Below are 11,732 nucleotides of genomic sequence, written 5' to 3'. Positions count from 1 at the left end.
CACACAAACATACACACGGCTAGGCAGACACACAAACATACACACGGCTAGGCAGACACACAAACATACACACGGCTAGGCAGACACACAAACATACACATGGCTATATAGATACACAAACATACACATGGCTAGACAGAGAAAAGTGAGACAGAGTATTTATTAAGGCTTCATGCACACCAGGAACTGTGCTGATGGAACAAATACAAACAAATAACAGAGTCTCTGCCCTCAAAGAGCTCACATCCTGAGCACAGTGGAACGGTCTGGAGTTTCCAGGAAACGTTGGACAGGCCTAGAACCAAGCCAGCTAAGACCAAGGGTGGACTTTCCATGCCCACGGTGGCTTCAGTAGCCACAGCCAATTATTTGGGAAGCGGAAGCAGATGACAGCCAATACAGACAGCAAGTACACACTGGTACAGCACCGATCTCACCACATTCCCTCCTTCCTTCCAGCGTCTCTCCTGACCCCCAGCAGGGGCACTAATGAGTTTTAATGGCGGTTTTAAAAGCTAAACATGGAATGCACATAGTAAGGACTTAAAAAAATGTTTGGGGGAGTTAGGCAAGAACAGTGGGAAGAATTAGGCGAAGTAAGTAAACCAAAAATTCAGTGATGACTTCTGAACAAGCAAAGGCTGTGGGAAGTTTGTGCAGCTTGTAGAAAAAGCATTGTGTGAGTAGTCAGAAGGCTTGAATTCAAGTTCTGATCTAACTACTTCTTGTTTCCACGACCCTAGGAAAAGCCATTCTGGTCTCTGGGCCTCCATTTCTGTACCTAGAGAATGAGGAGGTTGGATCAGATGAATGGTTCCCAGACTGCAGACTAGAGAGGAAGGAAAGGGTTGGGCTTGGGCAAAGGCAATGTATCAATCTCATTAAGCACTTCAGTTTAATCATGAAGGATATATGCTTTCCATAGACTGAAAAAAAGTAACATCCCTTAAATATGTATGATCTACATAAACATACATGTGTATATATGATATATATCACATGTGCTTACATGTGTGCAAAATGTGTGTATACACATACAAGCATATATGGTAATTCTATATTATATCTGTATAATTAACTACTATATACTATTATTATTTGATTGCTAACAAATGTTCATTGGACAAGTTTGTTTTTTTAAATAAGTATAGATACTCTTTGGAGATGACGCCAAGCTCTACCATCGGTCACCTTTGGGCCAGGGGTTCGTGGGTGTACACACAGAGGGATAGAGACTGGGGGGATGGGGACTAGGCTAGGATGGGGAGGGAAGAAAGGAAGGCAGAGAAGGCAGGTGCATATTCCGCCTTTTCTCTTCCCCTCCTTTGTTCTTTGCCTTCCTCTTCTCTTCCCTTTCGCTACTTCTCCCCTACAGAACATAAGCTCCATGAGGACAGGATCTGTTTTCATTTTTGTCTTTGTATTAGCAAGTATTTATTAAGCTCCTACTGCATGCCAAGCCTTGTGTTATAGGTGCTGACATGCTAATGAGAGGGACACAGGAAATGTGGCTGAACTGTGTTTGTCAGCAGTCTATGTCCACTGATGGTCACTCAATCTCACATTTGTTGCTACAAAGAGTTAAGTTAGTATTTGCCAACAGTCTCAAAACTGTGATCCTTGGCATTTGTAGGCCCCTTGACTGCTCCTCTGCCGCTGTCCCTGTAGGGAATGGGAGCCCCCAGGACTGAGGGACACTTTCTGTTTCTCTTTATTCCAGGGGTCACTGCCAAGCTCATCACTCATTGAGCGTCTGACCTCTTCATTGAGCCAGGCTCCTGCAGGACACACTATAAAATGACCTCACAGATCCCCTCTGGCTATAATCCTGGGTCTGCTTTGCCCCATCAAGATCAAGAAAAACCATAAGGAAATGCATTGTATCTTTTGTTGGCTTAAAGGGGATCCTTTGGCCATTCTCCCTTGGAGTCCATGTCTGATGTAAACAGAAAGTCATTGCAGACACTCACCAATGGATGCTTTGCAATATTTATTAAGCAGCCTGCATTCTGGGCTCAGACAGAAACTTTGAAAGAGCATTGCAAGTTACCCCATTAACCAAGCTGAGCCTGAAGGCATGGCAGCCATGGTGGCACCATCCTGGGACAAAACCCAGGGCTTCTGCCCTACTCACCCCCCCCCCACTGCCTCCCCCTCCTAGATTACATTCCTTCCCTGGTTAATCACCATCATTATTGGCCAAGTGCTGACATTTTCCTCCATGCTGTTCAATCCATGCAAAAGCACATTCCTTCCCTCAAGGATTATCATGAAATTAAGCAGACCTCAAAGGCAAACAGGCTTAGTCCAAGAAGGCTAAAACAAAGAGGAGACATTTTGATTAGTTTCCAAATGATATATCAATTAGAAGGTGCATATGCAAGCTGGCAATTGCAGATACAGTATTCCAATGGATGCACCCTGTGGCTCTCCCCGAAGTACCAGGTTATCAAGAGTCTCCCAAAATATGGACAGTGAGGGGACACAAAAAGATCCTCTCATCTTCCAAGTGAGCCACTGACGGGGCATGAAGACCCAATCATTTCTAATTAGAACCTCAGCAGAGAACCACTGGAAGCTAGAATTCCTTTCATAAAGTTCTTAAAATGTTTTAAGAATGATTTTAAGGAAGCTAAAGCAGAATTGGGGGGTGAGGGGCAAGAGGAGGTAATTAATCTATGTCAAGAACCTTTTCAATAAGTTTTGTGTGTTTGTGTTATATCGGGGGCTTTTTTTTAATCAGCACACACTTGCCCATTCTTGCCATATCTTGTGGAGTCTGCTAACTCAATGTATGATTTTATTTATTTATTCTTAGCAAATGTAGTTATAGTGAAAGATGGCAGATCGGTAGCCCCAGGGACAAACAGCAGCAGGTACAACCACCAGCCAGGCAGAGGGCCTTAACCTTTTCTAGGTGTCAGGGACCCTGCAGGCAATCTGGTGAAGCCAATGGACGCCTTTGCAAAAAGAATGCTTTTAAATGCACAAAATAAAATACAGAAAATTACAAAAGAAACCAACATAGAAATTTTTTTAAATATCCACTTTTTTTCCCCAAAACTGCATTAACCCCAGGCTAAGAATCCCTGATTGAGAGACATTTCCAGCCATGACTGATCATGGGATATTCTGTCCAGAAGCTATTATACTTTGGGAGGTAGGCCTCTTTCTAGCCCCTTAACCCTTACAAAACACAAAAATGACACCACTTTACAGAGGAGAAATCTGAGGCCTCAGCGGTGAAGTGACTCTCCCAGGGTCACACGGCTAGATGTATGAAGCTAGATCTGAACTCAGGACCTCCTGCCTTCAAGTTGGGGGTTCCATGCACTGTGGCGCCCCCTCGTGGCCTTCTCAGCTCTAGAGTCACGTCCTGAGCTCTCCAGCCAGGATCCCATGAATGCCAGCTACAGCCTTTTACCCAACACTGACTCATGGACTCAGACCTGGAGAAGCAGCAGCCATCAGTCAGCCAAGCCCCCATCCACAGGCAAGGAGACGGCAGCCAGAAGGGATGGAAGGCTGCGGCTGGGGGAGGCCCTCACTGCTCCATTCTCAGCTCCGCTCAGCAGGCATCAAATCCCCAAATCCCAGACCACTCCACGTCTAAAGGAGATCAGCTTGAAGGTGAGAGGGGCTTTGTTGAGAGGGCTCCTTACACATTTTCCTGCTCCCAGGGCCCAAAGGCACAGGAGCGAGATTCGCACCCAGGTCATCAGCATCCCAAACCCGTGTTCTCTCCAGGATACCATGCTGTGGAAATTAGCTTCTAAAACCACTCCTTGCCCACACTGGGCTCAGCTTTGTGGTCTTAGAAGTCTCAGCCAGGCTCCAAATACGCATAGGAAGTCTCTAACGAATAAAGCAGAACCACATGGAAGTGGCTTCCAGGTCACTGGGCAGCCCTCTCTCCTCCAGTCCTACAGATATCACCCACTGCCCCCCCCCAGGTGCAGCCCCCAGCAAGTCACTGGAAAAAACCTCAGCGTTCCTCAGGGCACATCACTTCTGCCCTGAGCCAAAGGAATTTTGCATAATCTCATTTACCTTCCCTAAATTCCCTCCAAAAGTCAGGTTGACTAAGATTTCCTATTTTAACTTCCTGCCTCATTATGCATGAGAGAGAAAGCCACACATGAATTCTGCCCTAGATGGGGGGGACACGAAGGGACTGCACACAGCTGCCCACTTCTCCAAGGGACTCCAATGCTTAGCCTTCAGAAACCACCCCCAGCCCACCCTGCTGAACTTCCCATACAGGGTTTAGAGAAAACCCCAGGTAGCCCACTCTGCCAAAGGCTCAATTAAGTAGAAAGCAAATTAAACAGGCAACTCTTTTCAGAAGAACCCTCAATCTCGCATCTGTTACCTACATATGTGCAGACGATATGCATATGAATGTGTATATGTATGTTATAGATGCATGCACGTGTATACACATACACGGGGTGTATATGTCACAATACAGAACACAGAACACATACATCAATGTGTGCATACACCAATACATATATACTACATATACATATATACATATGTGTTTTATGTGTATGCATATGTGTATATAGAGAGAATATATAGATACAAGTACAGAGACAGAGAGAAAGAGGGTGAGGGGAAGAGAGAGAAAGAGAGAGAGACAGACAGACAGACAGAGACAGACAGAGAGAGAGAGAGACAGAGAGAGAGAGGGAGGGAGGGAGGGAGAGGAAGGGGAGAGGGAGAGGAGAGATCACAATACATAAGGACAGGATTCTCTCACCAAGTAATTAGCCATGTGATGTGCTGGAATCAGGAAGATTTCAAAGCCTACCCAGACAAGGACTGACTGAATGACCCTGGACAAATCACTTGCTTTCTTCCATGCTCTGTCTCCTCATCAGTAAAGCTGGATGCTTGGAGCCCCTTGCCCTTCTGGCTATGCTGAAGCTCAGTGAGATAGCAGGTGCAAAGCCAAGCTCAGAACAATGGAGAGCACCCTGGCTCAGAGTAGGAGGGCTTAGATTCAAATGTCACCTCTCACACATACCAGTATGTCCCTGGGCAAGTCATTGGCCTTCCTTGGGTCTCAGTTTCCTCATCTGTTCATCCCTCATGAAGAGGGAGAAGTGAAGGAGCTGTCCAGTGAATGAGCTACATGTCTGAGCCAACACCAGTCCCAAGCTTGCTCGGCTGAGCACAGGAGACGGTATTGTGGCTTTTGTTTTGAAGCCATACTGCTTGTCCAAGTGGTCAAATACCAAAGCTTTGGCTTTGAGCAAAAAGGGAACAGTGGGGCCCTAAAATCCACTAAAAATGGCTTTCTGGACAAAATGGCCTGGGGCCAGCACACGGAGCCATCCCAGCAGCAGCTCTGCAGCCTCGGGCAGCTGCCAGAATCCACCTGCTCCTCCACACACTCCAAGGGCAGCTAAAATGAAGTGCTCATGAAACCAGTCTGAATGGCTGAGAGTATCCTAGAGGCAGATGGAAGAAGGCCCCATCCAAGACCCCACAGCCAGAATAAGCTGAGCTTCTTCAGCAAGGTTTAGGAGCCTGCAGAATAACAAATCTATTTCCAGAAAAATTTACTCAGTGCAGGAATTTCTTCCAACTCCTGGCCAGTACTAGAAAGCCTTTGTCAAGTGAAGCTCCCCAGGAAGAAGCTGCAACAGCCCAACCCTCAAGGCAAAAGAGAACTCAGAGCCAGGGGGGGCAAGCCAGGTGCTGACCATAGCTCCCAGTGGCCCACAGGACCAATCAACAGCCAGGACAGGGAAGGTGAAGGTCAATATTTGGATGGATCCATGACTGCCCTGACCTCCCCCTCCACTAACAGACTGCTCCTTCTTCCTGCCTCCCAGCCTGGGAGTTTTGTTCATGCTTCTCAGACAGTCTCTGAGGACACAGCATCACTGTCACACCCACCATAAGGCAGCATCTGGGTACTCTGGACAGCCTCAGATCCTTCCCCACTCCATGCCTGTCTCCTTCCTCTGCAACGTGTCTTCCAAGGATGCACGCTTGCTTGCGCTGGCCAGAACACCTGAGCACTTGCCTGTTCAGGTATTAATACCTGTCCTGAGGAGCAGGAAGCAGGTTCATTTAGAGGCAGTACAGTAGCCTGACTGGAGGGCCAGATGAAGTCAGGACATACTGGCTTCAAACCCTGCCCCAGACACTCAGCAGCTTTGGCCATCTGGGAAACTCACTTCAACTCTCTGGGTCTGTTTCCTTATCTGTGAGATGGCTTACTGCAATTATAAGACTATTTACATAACAGCTGACATTGAAACGGTGCTTCCAAGGGGGCCAAGTGCTTGGTATGGGACCTCTAGAGGTACCTGCTTCCTGCTCCTCACTGAACAGGCACCCATCCTCAGAAAGTCTCCTGAGCTCATGACAACACTCACCGGCAGTAGGGTCGCCATTTTTCTGATGAGTAAACTGACAATGAAAGGTGGTCACACTGCTGGGGAACGTCCGGGGAGAGTTGTGATGCCAGAGCTTTGTGATGTCAGTTGGAAGGCCACAGCACTATGCTACACAATCACAACCACATACACACGCAGATGCCTCACAATTCCTTGCTGCATATACGGAGGTTGTCTTTGGTGCTAGCATTCAATCAGCAAGCCATCATTAAATGCCTGCTCTTTGTAACACATGGGTTATATCAAACCCGAGTAGAAAGCAGGGCCATGAGTGTGTATGTAAAGATCCCTGCAGCCACATGTGGACTTTGATTTAAAACATTCCCCATACTGTTATCTCCTTTAGTGATTTTGTTAAACACTCCCCAATTACATTTGAATTTGGGACAGCTCACTGTAGATAGAGCATGGCAACATGGGCCCAGCCGGGCATGACCCTTCTGGTAGGAGGCTCTGAGTGAGCTCGGAGTGAAAAGTGTTTCTGCAGAGAATCTTAGTGACCCATCCTGCTGCCAGGAAAGCTCCTGGGGCTGAAATAAACATGTGAGTTAAAATAAATCCTGATCCAAAGTCATAAAGCAAAAAGGTCTAAGGCTAGCCTGCTGGGGCCCAGGACACAGGACCAGTCATTGTGAGGGGAAATTTAGATTGATGAGAGCAGCAGACTAATTGTCTATGTTAAATAGAGGAAGAGGAAGCATGAAAAACAAAGGTCCTGGGATTTTCCATTTGAGACAAGGAGATGCTTCTGGGCGCCTTGTCTCTCTGGATGCCATTATCAACCTAACAACCACAGATCACTTTTCTGTTACACAATAGCCTGAATGGCACTGATTTGAACTGGAAGGGGCCTTCAATGCCACTAAGGGTTATGGAGCCCCTCCCTCATAAACACCCTGGGAAGGCCCTATGGTGATGATTAAGATTCCCAATTTACTGATGGATAATTTGAGGAAGTGATGTGTCTAAGGCAACAGTGAATGAGCACTGGATTCAAGCACTGGACCCAAGTCCAGCTGAAAAATCTGCACCTTGGGCCACATTGCTATGGCGGGTTAATTTTGATCATTGGTGAGTCTGAGGCTCCCCAACTTTGGGCCAAGCATCTAATGCCAGCAGAGTGTTCCAAGCTGGCTTTCAAGAACAGGAAATCTGACTTCAGAGGATGGTTTCCTCTACAAGTGAGCTAGCAGCTCCTCAGCCAAAAAAGAGATGGTTCTATAGGAAAATGCCCGATCACTTCAAGCCATGCTGGCCAGGACATATCTCAGCACAGATCAAAGTCAGCACCATCTCAGGGTTCTGAAGGACTTTAGGTCATGCGTGGTGACAGTGAAAGCCAGCAGAACCTGGTCCCTCTTAGCCTCCTCTCTAACTTACATGCTTGACCACTGCAAAGGCTGAAGACTGTCTCTCTCAGGTTAAAAATGGGTTAACCCCCTCCTGGAGTGACCAGTAGCCAGGTCAGGATTTCTCTCAGTAGCAGGAGCCTTGGAAAAGAAGAAGACACCAGCAGGAAGGATGTACCTGGGCTCCTTAGCCTCCAGCACAAATAACAGCCACGAGTTCCTCTGGGGAAAGCATTCCCCTTCCTGCCTTCAGAAGCCTTGAATCTCTGGCAGAAAGGCAAAGTGCCCTAACAGGCATTTCTAGACTTGAGAAATCTGGCATGACCACCATGCACTGCCACTGGTGCCCAGGGGAGGTGAACTGTTCAGTGAATGGGCAAGCATATATTAAGTACCAACTATGTGGTAAGCACTGTGTTGGGCATGGAGCAGACAAAGACAAAAAAACAGACGGTACCTGACCTCAATGGGCTTACAAATTCTATTGAGGGAAAGATGGTGGAGGAGAAAGGGGAGGGAAGAATAAGCATTTAGTAAGCACCTACTATGTCAGAAACTGTGCTTTCAAGAATTGGAAATTAAGGGGGTGCCCATCAACTGGGGAATGGCTGAACAAGTTGTGGTATATGCATGTTAGGGAATACTATTGTGCTATAAGAAATGAGGAGCGGATGGTCTTCATATTTACCTGGAGAGGCTTAAACAAACTGATGCTGAGTGAGAAGAGTAGAACCAGGAGAAACTTGTACACAATTACAGACACAACGTATGTGTGATGACCAACTTTGATAGACTGGACTCTTCTCAGCAATGCAGTGATATAGGTCAATCCCAAAAGACTCATGATGGAGGGAAATATGTGCATCCAGAGAAAGAACTAGAAAGAACTGAGTTTATATCCAGATGGAAGCAAAATACCTGATCTTTTTCCTTCTCTTGTTTGGTTTTGTTTCCTCTTTACCATTTTTCATTCCAGCTGGTACAATCTGTCCTTATAACCTGACTAATGTGTAATGTGAAAGTATTTACAGATCCTATACTTGACTATATGCCACCATGGGAGGGGGGGGGGGGGGGGGAAGGGGGAAAAATGTGAAACTCAAGGAATTGTGGAATTGAATCCTATAAACTAAAAGGAAACAAACAGATTAATTAAAAAATTAAAAAAAAAGAAACTGTGCTTCCCAAATATTTCTCTTGATTATCATGAGATAATGAGACAGAAGCATAGCCCACATAGGCTGTGATTATCTATGCATCCCAACTCCTACCCTCACAAAGAAGCCTTGAGCATTACTAACAATAGGGCTAGTGGATGGAATTCCAGCTGAGCTTTTTAAAACCCTAAAAGATGACACTGTTAAAAAGCTGCACTCAACATGCCAGCAAATGTAAAAAACTCCACAGTGGCCACTGGATGGGATAAGATCAGTTTACATCCCAGGCCAAAAAAAGAGTAATGCCAAGGAATAGTCAACTCACCAACCAATTATGCTCATTTTCCAGACCAGCAATGTTGTGCATAAGATTCTTTGGGCTCCAGAAGAGCAGGATGGTTTTCAGAGGCAGAGAAACTAGAGACCCAATTGCTAACCTCTGCTGGATTAGGGACAAAGTAAGGGAGTTCCAGAAAGCATCTACTTCTCCTTCATTGACTACATGAAAGCCTTGGACTGTGTGGATCCCAAGATGGGAACACTGAGTCATCTTACTTGTCTCCTGTATGTGGGCAAGCAGTAACAGGAGACTCAAACATGAAACAACTAATTAGTTTAAGATTAGAAAAGGAGAAAGATACATTGTCACCCTTTTTATTTGACTTTTACGCAGAGTACATCATACAAAAAGCCAGGCTGAACAAATCAAAAGCCAGAATTGAGACCGCCAGGAGAAATACCAACCATCTCAGATATGTCGATGCTATCAGTCTGATGGTGGCAAGTGAAGAGGAATTAACAAGTCTCCTGATGAGGGTGACAAAGGAGAGTGCATTAGCTGAATTGAAGCTTAACATAAAAAAGAAGAAGATCTTGGCAGCTGGGCCCTTCACTTCCTGGTAAATCAAAGGAGAAGAAAAAGAAGCAGTGTCAGATTTTACATTCTTGGGCTCAAAGAGCACTGCAGATGATGACTGCAGCCATGAAATCAAAAGACACTTGCTCCTTGGAAGGAAAGCTATGGCAAATCTGGGCAGCATACTGAAAAGCAGAGATGTCAGTCTGCTGACAAAGGTATGTATAGTTGCAGCTACAGTTTTTCCAGTGAGCAATGTGTACTGTGAGAGTTGGACTTATAAGGAAAGCTGAGCACCACAGAATGGACATTTTTGAATTGTGGTGCTGGACAAGACTTCTGAGAGTGCCCTGAACAGCAAGAAGATAAAATCAATCCAAACTGAAAAAAATTCATTAAGGCTATTCACTGGAAGACCCACACAATGAGAAAACAGGTCTCGTTGGGAAAGATTAAAGGGAAAAGGGCACAGCAGAGGATGAGATAGATATGGTGTCATGGAAACATTGAATATGAAATTAGACAGATTTCAAAAGGTAGCAGAGGACAGAAGGGTCTGGTGTGCTATGGCCCACGAAGGGTCAGACACCAATGAATGACTCAACAACAATACTACAGGGAAGAAATATCCTGCTCCATATTCTACGTAGTTCAACTCAACAAACAGCTATTGGGCACTGAGAAGATGCATTAGTCGTTGTCCTTCATGATCAAAAAGAACCAAAATGACATCGCTTTGTTGGAGTCACAGTGCAGTGTGTCTGACTGTGACTGGTCAGAGTAATCCAAGCTTGGCAGGCTCTGCCTCAGCATGGGCACCAAGAGGCCACATAAACGTTTGGAGTGGACATGTCTCTAAATCTGCCCATCGCTTGTTTCTTTTGAGCTACTACAATTCTGATTCATTCATAGAGCACAGCTTCTCCTTCGATGCATGCACATTGTGCTCAGAGGTCCTTTGCAATTGATTCCAAAGTTCTTCAGAGAGACCTTAGGAGAGTCTTTGTATCACCACTTCTGACTTCTGTGTGTGTGCACACGCTCCTCGTGTGAGTTCTCCATAAAATAGCAAACGTACATTTGACATTTGAACAACATGGTCAGCCCATCAGAGCTGCACTCTCTGCAGTAGAATCTGAATCCTTGGCAGTTCAGCTCAAGAAGGGACCTCGGTGTCTGGTCCCTTTATCCTGCCAGGTGATCTTCAGAATCTTCCTAAGACAATTCAAACAAAAGCAATTCCGTTTCTTGGCCTGGCGCTGGCAGACTGTCCAGGTTTCACAGACATGAGGTCAGCACCACGGCTCTGTAGACCTTCAGTTTGGTAGGCAGCCTGATACCTCCCTCTCCCACACTTTGCTTCAGAGCCTTCCAATCACTGAGCTATCTTCGGCGATGCATGTGTCAACCTCATCATCTATGTGGCCGTATCTGGAGAGTATTCTGCCGCCAACTTACCCAAGGCATTAAAAATGCCTCCATTGGCTGTAAATGAGGTTCCATATGTGGATATTGCAGTGCTGGGTGGTGAAGAATCTGTTTTCTTGTAACTTTTTTAAGTTAAATAATTTACTATCAGTGTGGTCACTAAAGCTGAAGCTGTTCTTATTTTCGTTGAAGACATCTGACAAAATTGCCGAAAACATGATGCATAAGAGCAAGTACCGAGCCTTGATTCACTCCACTGGTGACTGGGAAGGTACCAGAGCATCGTCCATTATCCAGAACCAAGACAAGCATGCCCTCATGGAACTGACGCACAATACTCATGAATTTCTCTGGGCAACCAAACTTCACCATGGTCTCTCACAAGCTTATAGGACTGACAGAATCAAAGGCCTTGGTCAAACTGACGAATGTTGTGTGCAGACTTCTGTTTGCTCCTGGCATTCGATGACCTACAGTTCTTCAGGCCAGGATCCACTCTCAGGTGCTTGTCTCCCCTCAGGCCACC

The 11,732-nt window shown here is 45.9% G+C and overlaps 1 protein-coding gene across 3 annotated transcripts in view; it reads right to left on the bottom strand.

Annotated features, from left to right (window-relative positions):
* CRPPA (CDP-L-ribitol pyrophosphorylase A) overlaps positions 1 to 11,732 on the bottom strand; it is a 282,427-nt gene that overhangs the window by 218,873 nt on the left and 51,822 nt on the right. The window lies entirely within an intron of this gene.

Source organism: Petaurus breviceps, unplaced genomic scaffold (assembly GCF_028583685.1).
Source record: "Petaurus breviceps papuanus isolate PSGF00001 unplaced genomic scaffold, PetGlider_PUasm1.0 218, whole genome shotgun sequence".
NCBI classification, from domain to species: domain Eukaryota; kingdom Metazoa; phylum Chordata; class Mammalia; order Diprotodontia; family Petauridae; genus Petaurus; species Petaurus breviceps.
The sequence above is the reverse complement of the archived record's forward strand: the minus strand, read 5'-3'. Positions and strand labels throughout refer to the sequence as shown.